Source organism: Argentina silus (genome assembly GCF_951799395.1).
Source record: "Argentina silus genome assembly, chromosome: 1".
NCBI classification, from domain to species: Eukaryota; Metazoa; Chordata; class Actinopteri; order Argentiniformes; family Argentinidae; genus Argentina; species Argentina silus.
The window spans coordinates 16,517,956-16,530,194 of record NC_139655.1 but is presented as its reverse complement, the minus strand read 5'-3'; the positions used below and the strand labels follow the sequence as shown (position 1 = coordinate 16,530,194).

General features: G+C 42.7%; 1 protein-coding gene across 4 annotated transcripts in view; it reads left to right on the top strand.

Annotated features, from left to right (window-relative positions):
- LOC310810261 (SPRY domain-containing SOCS box protein 4-like) overlaps nt 1–12,239 on the top strand; it is a 53,859-nt gene that overhangs the window by 11,082 nt on the left and 30,538 nt on the right. The window contains exon 1 of one of the 4 annotated variants that reach the window (XM_083677954.1): nt 9,027–9,155. The exons of 2 other annotated variants lie outside the window; for them this stretch is intronic. The gene's annotated coding sequence lies outside the window, so the exon portion shown is untranslated. Of the gene's footprint in view, nt 1–9,026; nt 9,189–12,239 lie in introns of those variants that run through there. One more of the 4 variants, XM_083677953.1, reaches the window with a different exon arrangement.

Below are 12,239 nucleotides of genomic sequence, written 5' to 3'. Positions count from 1 at the left end.
AGAGACAACGAAATGCAGTTAGCGTCTAACCAGAAGTGCAAAAAAAGCAGTGTGAACAATATATACAGGTAGTGCAGTATAAGCAGTATATGAGCAGTATAAGTAGTGCAGTATAAGCAGTATATGTATTCACAGTAACATTATAAGCAGAATAAATATAGAGTGCAGTATGAACAGTATAAGCAGTATATGAGCTGTATAAGTAGTGCACTATAAGGAGTATATGTAATAACAGTAACATTATAAGCAGAATAAATATAGAATGCAGTATGAACAGTATGCAGCATATGAGTTGTATAAGCAGTGCACTATAAGCAGCATATATGTATTAACAGTAACATTAAAGCAGAGTAAATAAGCAGAATAAATATGGAATGCAGTATGAACAGTATAAACAGATATGTACAGTATGTACAGATATGTGCAGTGTATTAACAGTAGCATTATAAGATTAGTAAAAAAAAATAAGGGTATGTGCATTATGAACAGTATAGACAGATATGTACAGAAGAGCAGTGGTATGTAGTAAGAGCAGTGTGTACAAGTGAAGATACAGTATGTACAGTTTATAGGAATACTATAGGGTAAGAGTAGTACAATTGTCCGGGGGGGGGGGGGGTTAGTTGGTAGGTTGTCACCTAGGTGCAGAGTTGGAGTTCAACATGAGGGTTAGGGTTAGGACAGGCTTTTGATAACATTCCTCACTCCATGCATTACAATGCGCCCGTCCTATGTTGTCTGCTACCACCAGCCTCCAATGGTTTGGGACCATAGTAAAACACTTCAAGGAGCTACACATGATATCTGTCTGAGTCCATCTGTGCCAGGTACGGTAAATAATGTAACAGGGCCAGTGTGTGTTTGTGTTTATGTGTATGTGACCCCCCCCCCATACTTAAGTCTGTTGATGGTCAGAGGTGGCGGATTTTTTTAGGCGAAATTCAGTTTGAAGTTCCAAATAACAACATCCTCCTTAATAATAATATAACTCCACGTAATGGACTTGCAGCATCTGACATTAGCTGTAGTTTCTGCATGTGTCGCTCCTATACACTCCGTTTTACAAAGTGCTTTTTAGGACAAAAACAGCATTCATAAATGAAATATTTCTTTCAACATTGTATTAACATTGTTTTTTGGTTATATCGTTGTATATTGGTTATGACGGAAAATTGTATAGTGCAGCAATGTCTAAATTTAAACATTGTATAAATATATGTAAAAGGATGTTGATTCACTGTTTTGCGCCAACCATAGAGAGATGATGGAAAATAATTGTGGGACAATGTTAAAACCAAGCATTGCACGGTAGAATGTGGTAACACCATCATACCATGTTGGTTTATGGTTGTCATTTGATGGTCATCATCCAATGTTGTTACTCATGGATTGAATTGTCTATTGTTTATCATGGGTTGAATATACAGTTATTCTGAAAATCATTTGACATCACACAACATTGTGACAAGGTTGAATGTGGACTGTAAAGGAAAGTTTTCTATATGTCATTATTTGACAGTCATGATCTGACAGTGTAACAAGGTTGCCAATTGATTCCTGATCAAAGAGAAGTAAAAAATAACATTTCATCATAGAACTTGAATGCTTTACTTAACAGAAGCTACAGTTGTGGTCAGAAGTTTACATACACTTGTAAAGAACATGTATGTCATGGCAGCCTTGAGTTTCCAATCATTTCTACAACTATTAGCATTGCTGTATGTATATTTTTGACCCAGCAGATTTTGTCACATTTTCAGAAGACCCATAATAAATTCATAAAAGAACCAAACTTCATGAATGTTTTTTGTGACAAAGAAGTATGTGCTCCAATCAATCCATCACAGAAAAATAAGAGTTGTAGAAATTATTGGAAACTCAAGACATACATGTTCTTTACAAGTGTATGTAAACTTCTGACCACAACTGGATATGAGTATTACAATTGAATAACCACTGTTCTTTAAGACCCTGTTTGGCATTTGAACCCACAACATTTTGGTTTGTAGTACATTGTTGTACATTGTAGACTTTTGCAGTTGTATTTACATAAATATGCAACATTTTAAAAACTATTATTTTCACCTGTGAGATGGTCTAATGCTAACCATCAACTGCCAATGTTAAGAAAACATTCATTTTCAACCCATATGAAATCATGTGGCAACATTAGATAATGAGCATCAAATGACAACCTTATGTCAACATTGAAAAATAACAATCACATAATATTGGTAATTCCACCCAACATGTCACTAACCAACAGCCGTCAAAAAAATCTACCTCACTCTCACAACTGTTTGGTTAGTTTTTGATTGTTGCACAACTGTGACACAATATACAATGCCCATGGGGAGTCATTACAACCATTAGAAAGTTTGAATGTCACATAATGCACCTTTAACACATATCCATGTTGACACATACACACAGATAGGCTTGAGTACAACACACACACTTCTCTAGCTGTGTTAGGTGCACAGCTATAGGTAGCTGATGTAGGGTGAAACCTGATAACCCCTGGTCCCAGCCCTAGCCCTGCTGTCCAGGTGCTGGTAACCGGAGGCAGAGTGACTGGGGTTGTGGTTCTGAATATTTCAGAGGCTAGGGTAGAGGGACCAAAGTAGCCTCCCTGCCTCCCTTATGTCCTCCAACCCTCCCTCCCCTCCCTTCCTCCCATCCATCCTTCATCTTGCTGCCATCCAAGGCTTTAGGCTTGGGTTACCTGTTCCTGGCAGCACAAATCCACACAGATCCTATTTACTACCGAATTATACTGTGGAATTGTGCTTACCTAGCATGTAGGGAGGAACATGTGTGAATCCTTAATTAGATGTAGAGTACAATACATAACCATTAATGCACACCAGGGTATGCAATGAATGCATTAACAGCCGACATCTGCACACTTCGGGCAGTTGTGACACAGGCCACAAGACCACAGGTCGAGTGCGCTTACCCCTGGAGGCACGTGGACATAAGATGATAATGCACACCCTGGAGTGCATTAATGCGTTTCTAAAACTCCCATTGTTTTTTCTGAGGATTCCCGCTGAACATGCTATTTTTGTTAAAAGTTGACTCCCCAAACGACCGGAAGACAGGATAACCTTGTTAAAGCACACCTTCAGTGTTCTGCACATCTTACAATGCCTTTGAATTCCACAGTGTAAATACACTTAATTATAGTTACCTCAGAAAGCTCCCACAACACCTAACTTTGTGACAGGTTATTGGCTATTTTCACTGGTTGCAAACTTTTACTGGGATAGTGTCATAAGGGAGTTATTAACAACTTTGTGGTTGAAACATATGGCAAATCCTTGCCGAGGCAAAGGGCAAATTATAAGCTACCGTTTCCCATACAGACTCATGTTGCTACTGTAGCCAAGTTCTGAGCAATTTATTTAATTGATGCATTTCACTCAATGTTGGCTATAACAGGGTGGAATTTGTGCCAGGGATTTCCCCCCTTCTGCTTTTGTTATCTCCCTCTGATAATTATTTTGTAATTTGGTATATCCCCACTTTTGATATGCCTTTGTACATTCATTACCAGCATTTAATAAATTATTTCCCAAATGTTGTGTGTGTGTGTAGAAAGGTGGGGAAAACTTGAGGGCCTGAGTCGACCTTTTAAAACAATGTTGCGATAGCTGGTGCGGGTCGCTGCAGTGATACATTGGGCCTCATGCAGCAACATTGTCTTAAATGTCTGTTATATTTTCTCTTAATTTTCTGTTGAGAGAAAAAATAAGAGAAGTCAACTCCAGATGCACCAAACGTTCTTAACCATCCAAATCTGCTGTTACCCAGATGTGCTGAATGATGAATCCCACTTGCTCATACATTGGAGGCGCGTGGCCGATTTTTTGTTATTAGCATAGGTAACGCCGCCTAAGCACTATATACGGGGCAGGGTCCAGAGTATTGGACAAATCTAAAAGCACTGCTTTTGGCAATCTGAAACGGCTCAGCAGCCATTCATCCGTCTCATCAAATAGATCTGTGCGATCTCTAAAAACGCGTTCTCTACGTAAGGCCTGGATGGCCAAAGCACAGAGCAGAGTATGTAAGCCATTCAGAAGCTGAACGCACGCAATATCATCCAAGGGTTTTTATAGTCTTAATTGGGATCAATAGACCAATAGTATTTCTTTAGCCGACGAATTTAATAATCCAGTCATTATAATTACTGTAAAACATGTACATTTAAATTAGATTATATGATATTCATGCGTTTCTTATGTTCCTCAAATTTTGCTTGCGTTGGACAAACAATTTGTAGACTGTGAAAACGAGATGGTTTTTTTTCTTATCTTGATCGCAAAATGTTCTCTTACTTAAGAGAAGACCAAAAATAAGAAAACATTGGTGAATCCCAGAAATCAATGAGTACTAACAAAATATTAACAACTGAGGAAATGTGTTCGTATATCGCTTCCTGCATGAGGCCCAATGTTGCATGTTGTGGTGCACTGCATGAGCACCAGGCAATGACCGATAAGCAAGCAGAGATGAGTAGCCTAGATCAGAGTGGTATATTAGAAGAGTGGCGCCAATGAGGCTTCACATAGTTACAAAAAATCCTTCTTGCCCGATGTAGATTTTTTATTGATATCTAAATTGGCGGGGCTACCAAGACTTCACACGGGGAAAGATGGCGGAAGAAAAAACGTAGTTTCAGACCCAAAACGTCATAGCTAGTCTGAAGTAAAACAATAAAACTACCACACATTTGCAAAAACTCTCTTGAATTGTTTTAAACACACAAATGTTAGTATAGCTAAGACATTTTAATTACAGTATCTATTCAGTTCGAAAATTATAATCTAAGATAGCAATATTTCTCGGGCTGGCTACGCAAGCAAGCAAATGGTTGTCTGGCAACTTGCTCCATAGGTTTGTGTGAAGGAACTATTTCAGTCTCCATAAGCGTTAGCCAACAGAAAATGTACCCTTTCATTGGCACCACTCTTCTAATATACCACTCTGGCCTAGATTAGTAGCCAGCACATGGTGAGCAAGAAAGCGTAGCCTATTTGATTAGCCATGGATATTTTCATTTAACATATTAATTATTTTTAGTTTAGTTTAATAGGTCTACTGTAGGCTATTGTAAGGCTTACAAATTTACTTTGAGAATGATTACTAATGCCTGTCAAGATGCTACATATGCCTGCCTGCGTGAACAGATGGAGATGGTGCTAGACTTCAAAGAATAAAGTCACGTTCTTGTGCTCCATTATGCTATCCCATCCTTATAGTTTTAATTTCTCTAGGCCTAGCCTAATTACAGGGTTTAACAGCCTGAAGATTTCTCTCTTTTAAAATCGCACTTCTAATGAGCTGTGTTCCTGATCGTTGTATGGTCTGAAGTGTTCATGAAGGTAGCTAGTTAAGAAGTTTTCGTGCAAAATAGCCTAGCCTGTCTATAGATGGAAGTATGTGAATGAAACACAAAATTGTGTTTTTTTTCAGTGGTTCATATGTATTACTTTATATGAATTTCTGGCTCATATGAATTTAACAAAAAAGGGTCTACTGGGTGGGGAAAAGAACTCATATGGATGACGTCACACTTGCTACACATCATCAAAGTAGATATTTGATTATATACTGGTTTTGACTTTGCAAAATTGCTAATTTCTGACCAAAAAGGTTTATATTGATATACTTATACTGAAAACATGGATTTTCAGCTTAAAATGTTAGATTTAATGCATGGCTTGCAGCACTGTTTTAGCCAATCAGATTACATATTTCTCCAAACCTGTTTTATAAAGCTTAATTAATCTGCTTAGGGCAATAATTACAAGGTACTGTAGGTGGGTTAGGGTTAGGGTTAGGGTTAGGGTTAGGGTGCAATACACCCATACAGCAATGTAAACATAAAAAAAAAAAAAAAAAAACCCACATAGATAGTAGGATGAAAGTATGTGTCAGCGTTTGCGTGTGTGTGTGTGTGTGTGTCAATGATTTAAGGGCACTGTGGGTTAGCTAGGGGAGGACTCGAGGTGTAGCAACAACGGTTACCCCCGCAGGTGTCGCAGATGACATACAAGCAGCTGCCAGAGAGAAGGAGAGGATGGAAGGTGTGTGTGTGTGTGTGTGTGTGTGTGGGGGGGGGGGGGGTAATGGTAATGAGAAGCCATCAATCAGATTTAACAATAACCCCTAACCTATTTACCTCCCCAGTAACCTCTTTCAAAGTTCAGTCAGGGTGAGGGGGGTCTTATCCCATAGAGACCAGGGCTACATCTCAGTCTAAAGTGGCTCCCTCTCTCCTTACTTCCTTTCCTCCAGAGAGAGACGTATATAGAGAGGGAGATGTGGAGAGATACAGGGAGAAAGATGGAGAAAGTTGGATTGAGAGGAAGAGACCAAATCATCCAAGTTCTTTGTAGTCCCTTCACCTATTAGTGTCCCCCATGGAAGTGAACTAGTGAAGTGTAGAGAGACAGAAGCAAAGAGCGGTCTGTGTGTGTGTGTGTGTGTGTGTGTGTGTGTGTGTGTGTGTGTGCACGTGTGGGTGTGTATATCTCTGATGTGTATAGTGTTGTGTGTATAGTGTTGTGTGTCTGTGTGTGTGTATCCACACGTGTGGAAGAAGAGGTCATTCAGCTTGAGCTCAAAAGCAAGGGATGCGTCTGCTTATTTCCCCCTTTTCCCCTCCTTCTTTCCACCATCACCCTCTCCAAACTGATCCTTTCCTCATTCTGCCTCTCCTTGTTTGTTTGCCATCTGTCCAGGGTCACTTTGACAACTGCCAGATTAGCATCCCCTCTTTCTCCTCCTACTCTTCCCCCTCTCTTTTCATACTCTCATCACCCCCAGTCCCCAGCTTTGAACCCCTATCCATCCCCCTCTCCTCTCCTTCCCCCCCATCCCCCATTCCATCCCTAAATCTCTCCCCTGGGCCACGTGGACAGTTGGGCAGGTTTGTCTTTGACACGTGTGTTGGCAGGAGGTGGTTCACACACACACACACACACACACACACACACACACACACACACACACACACACACACACACACACATACACACACACACCCCACAACCCACAACCCACAACCCACACCCCACTGGCCTCTCTATTGTCAGTAAACTGCTCAGATGATAGGCCCCTGGTCCCCATTCTTTCTGTGCGGGAGCGAGAGGGGCCCCCTTTGTCCTGCAGATTAAACACACACACACACACACACACACACACACACCCCTTGACCCCATGTGGCTAACCAAGTTTTAAAAGGCCCTCAAGCATAAAACGAGGAGGCAATTTACACTATAGGTTCAGGAGGGAGGAGAGGGAGAGTATTTGTGTGTGTGTGTGTGTGTGTGTGTGTGTGTGTGTGTGTGTGTGTGTAAGAAGGGGACTTGGATATGTGGGGGTGCAAGGTTGGGTCAATTCAAGGCAAAAAGACTTAATTGAAAATGATTTACCACTTCACGGTAAACTGTTCTCGAATTGAGACCAACTCGCCATGTTTCGATACATTGGCCATTTTCAACATCTTTCACTCATCCTCAGTTCCTGTACACATGCAATTCAAACCACACCCCCACTCCCCAAACACACTTTCGCTAAACGTCAATATGAAATACACACATACGTAGGTATGTATATTATGTTAAGCCCAGGGTGACTGCCTACATTGAGAAGTCCTGACCTACATTGGCTAGCCGTGGCTAGAATAACAGTGAGTCATTTTAGCACAGTGAGGAGCCCAGGTTGTGCATATATGGGGGAAAGGTAAAAGGGGTTTGAAGTATGTCTGGCTGAGTTGATCTGTGGCCAGGGTGTGTGTTTTTACAGCACTGCACACTTCCCCTTTACCACATTCAACCAGAGAAGGGTGAAGGGGGGGGTGGAGAGACTGAAAGGAGTCGATTGACTGCTCTAGGTGTGTGTGTGTGTGTGTGTGTGTGTGTGTGTGTGTGTGTGTGTGTGTGTGTGTGTGTGTGTGTGTGTGTGTGTGTGCTCTCCCTGACTGCATTTTGTGTAGGTTGGGAGGGAGACATTTAGGCTAAATGCGGTGTAGTGGCGCTTAGAGAGTTCCAGTGGTCCATGTGTGGCCCAAGAAGCAGGAAGTCCACACAGAAAGTCTATCTGTGCTGCTGCTGGAGAGAGGCATTGAGTGGATGGATGGCGGCTGTGTGTGTTAAGCTTATGGTGTGTGTGCGCGTGTGCGTGCGCGTGTGTGTTGAGCTGAACCCCCCCCCCCCCATGTCTTTTGCCCTCCTGTGTGAATTATGTCTGTGACCTATCTGACTGGAGAAAGCTGGACTATCTGCAGGCCATCATTGCTTCCTTTTACGTAGGCTTGATTTTTTTGTTTGGTCTATCAATTTGAATTGTTTTTTTTACGCTTGTCATTACGCTTTTTTACGCTTGTAATGTATCAGCTTGTGTGTATTGTTATGCAGCATGTGTAGCCAAATGAGATTATTGAGTGTGTACAAAATGTACATGTGTTTTGTGTATTGTACAGGGGTAAATGTGTGTTTATGTATGCATAACTGTCTGTGTTTGTTTCTGAGGAATGTGAGAATGTTTGTACATTGTGTGTGTATTGTATGCATTGGTGCTTAGTGTGGTTGCTATACGTGAGTGTGTGGTGTATATACGTGAGTGTGTTTGTGTGCGCGCGCCACGTTTCTCCGTGTGTGTGATTTTCAGAGGGGGTTGGTCGGTCGGCTCAGTGCGAGCTCTCTCCAGAGGGGGCGGGGGGAATGGGATGGGCGTGTCTCCCAGCTGCCCGTCTGTCTGGTCGCCGTCGGTAACCCTACTTTATGAGATCAGAGAGGATCGGCTTTCAGAATGAGGCAAGCAGCTCCCCCCCCCTCTCTCTCTCTGTCTGAGCTGCAAGTGGAACTGAAACTAACTCCAGGCAACGGAGCAGTGTAGCGACAAACACGGAGGGAGGGAGGGAAAGAGAGAAGGAGGGAGGAGAGGGGGGGGGGGGGTCACCTCTCTAGGAAGAGGGAGTCTTTGCCTCAGCAGGATCCGGCGGCTTCTGTTCTCCTCTGTTTCATTGTGTTCTTTCCAGACTGGCCGGAGGAGTTTTTTTTCTCATTTGCTGTCTTGTTTTTTTTTTTTTTATCGACTGAAGTGGAACAGTGGAGTTACACACAGAAGAGAGACCGCTTACTGTAAGAAACTGTATCTAGAGATGTAGTGTATCTGTGAGTATGTGCTGTATCTAGGATGCCAATAGCTTGTTTCTGTGCGTGTGTGTGTGTACAATAGCTTTTGTCTATGTCTGCCAGTGTCAGTGTTCTAATTAACCTTTTCCTCCATACCGCCCCAGTTCGGTCATGGCTATAGCCAGCTTTCTCCCAGACACAGCATGTTTCCTCTCCTCCTTATCTTCTCTTGCTTCGCTCATCTTTTCCTGTCATCTTGAATTCCCCTAATGGCCCAGAGGCCCCAGCTGGCCGGGATTCTTTCTCTCTCGTCTGTGTGTGTGTCTAGAGTTCTTAGTCAAGCCATCTTCGGATTTCCTCCCATATTGTATTTACATTTAAAGGATAGCTTCTCATGATACCTATTTTCAAACCCCATGTTGTGTATACCTTACCTTAGAACCACCCACTTTGCTCATACGGTTTGTACTCCAGACATAGGTTTCTTTCCTTGTTGTACTACTATGATTAGTGTGTGTGTGTGTGTGTGTGTGCGTGTGCGTGCGTGCGTGCGTGTGTTTTCATTGGGAAATATCCAAGAGCATTGCCTCATGTTAGGCTCTAGAGAGGTTTGTTTTTATGTAACATCACAGAGGGGGACATAACTATTCCAATCACAACTAATTTGGCAGAGTATGTGTCCACAGTATGAATGTATGTATTTGTGTAGTATGTAGTGCAATGTAGGAATGTGTGTGTTTATAACATACACAGTTTTGACTATCTGTGTGTGTGTGTGCGTGTGTCTGTGATAAATTTCTCTGGAATTATAGAAAAGTGTGAAACATGTAAGAAGTGTAGCAGTGTGTCATGTCAAGCTACTGTATATACAATTTAATTACTGGCAGGATCCGAGGCTGTGAATCTGCCATCTAAATCTTTGGTCCTCCTTGCAAGGTTTATGGATGAGGCCACAGTGTGTGTGTGTGTGTGTGTGTGTGTGTGTGTGTGTGTGTGTGTGTGTGTGTGTGTGTGTGTGTGTGTGTTTGTGTCTGTATTCTTGCATGAACGTGTGTCTGTTTATGTGTTGGCATGAGGTTATAAGCTATATTCAAACTGATGTATGGGGGTGGTTTAACCAAGTGCTCCATAACCATCAACCAACCCATAAAGGCCAGCCATCCAATACACAGACAGCCTATCCCAGCTCAGCGTGTGTGTGTGTGTTTGTGTGTAGAGAGAGGAGACCTTTCTGCTGGTCAGGTCCTCATTGATTGCAGTGCAGCAAATTGACTGGACCTTTTGCTCGTTTAGCATGATGTAATTTTGATCAATGTATGGGGTGTTAGTACCGTTTTACCCTCTACCAATGGTTTACTGCTGCAGGAGAGAGAGGTATGGTGGATGTGGGGAAAGAGGGGAGGGTGAAGGAGGGAGGGAGAGATGGAGAGGGAGAAGGTAAAGAGTGATGAAGAGGGATACAGGGTGTATTGGCTCCTTTACCCTCCACTGATGGTTTATTACAGCCTATGAGAAAGGCAAGGTGGAAGACGGGAGGGAGAGACATACAGGAGGAAAAGAGAGGGTAGAAATTAAGTGGGCAGTGGGGTACAATGGATGAGGGGAAGAGACAAATGGATACAACACATTTTGAGAGAAGGAGTACATGAATTGAGAGGGAGAGAGCGTGCGATTTCTACCTCCACCAGCCTCCACTGGTCCACCCACAGGCACTTTATGCGAGCCTACCTCTGAAATGATTGGATAGGTATGAGCAGCTTCACTTTGCCGATTTGATTATCGCCATAGTACATTATTTTTCTAATCCTTTTAACCCAAAGTGCAAGGAGCTAGGAGTTGTTTCTACACCAGATCATAGAAACTAGAGTGGAAGAGTGGAAGAGATGCGGACTAGGAAGATTGGGAGAAAAGAGATAGGGAGAGAATGATGGAGAGGTCTCACTGTACACCACTGCCTAATATGACTAACAGGCCACTTTTAGCAGTGCAGAGAATATTTGCTTAGGCTATCTCTTAAAAGAGAAGTCATACCTTGGAATTGGGTCTGTGTTTTGACATATCCCGAAATGAAGAATGAAACTATGCTTCACGTCTCCCATATCCTCACCAGGAATGAATCTCAATAATGTAGATACCAAGGTTGTTTGTTTAGCCTTTACTTTTCAGCCACAGACGTACACACACCCCCCCACACACACACACACACACACACACACACACACACACGTCACTAATAGGAACCAGGTTCAGCACTAAGGCAAGTGTGAGTCAGTCTAAACACAAAAACATGTGTACAGTATCTGTTTGTCACTTTGCAGCCTGTCTGCCTAGTCAGGGCATGTCAGAGAGACAGGCATGAAAGCCTGTCTGTGAGCCATAGAGGAGTGATGGATGATTTCATATCATGATGTATGATTTCTTATCATGATGTAAGCCAGCAAGCTTCTGGGGGAGTTTGGAAAGAATAGCCAACTGAATCTTTCCCACCCAACTGGTATAATGTTAAAACTTTATCTCACTGCCTTTATCTTTATCTTGCTCTCTCTCTGTTGGCCTCTGTCATTATCTTCTTTTCCCCCCTTCCCCTATCTCTCCTTTTGCTTTCTCACTGTGTGTGTGTGTGTGTGTGTGTGTGTGTGTATGTGTGTGTGTATGTGTGTGTGTGTGTGTGGCATTATGCTCCCCTGTCTGTCCCCCTAACCACCATATCTGTCTACCCCAGCTGAGGGAAGGGATGACAAAGTGTACCAGTGACAGGGTAGAGGGAGAGACAGAGATCTAAATCAAACAGATAGAGAGAAAGTAAACAGATGGTAGGACCATGTTGCAGCTCTTCACTGCAACCGCCAGGATAGCCTCTCTAGAGGGGTAACCATGCAACTGTGACCGTGGTGACAATGACCGTGGGGATAGAGATCAGAGGTCAAGCACCCCTTTGACGACAGCCCATAATGCGTGGTTGCCACCCACATATCCTCCCAGACTAGGCCAGCTGAGCTGTATGTAGAGGATCTAGGCCATCTGGGGTATACCAAAACACACAATACACACACACAGACAGGCAAATACACACAGATAAAGGTACACATT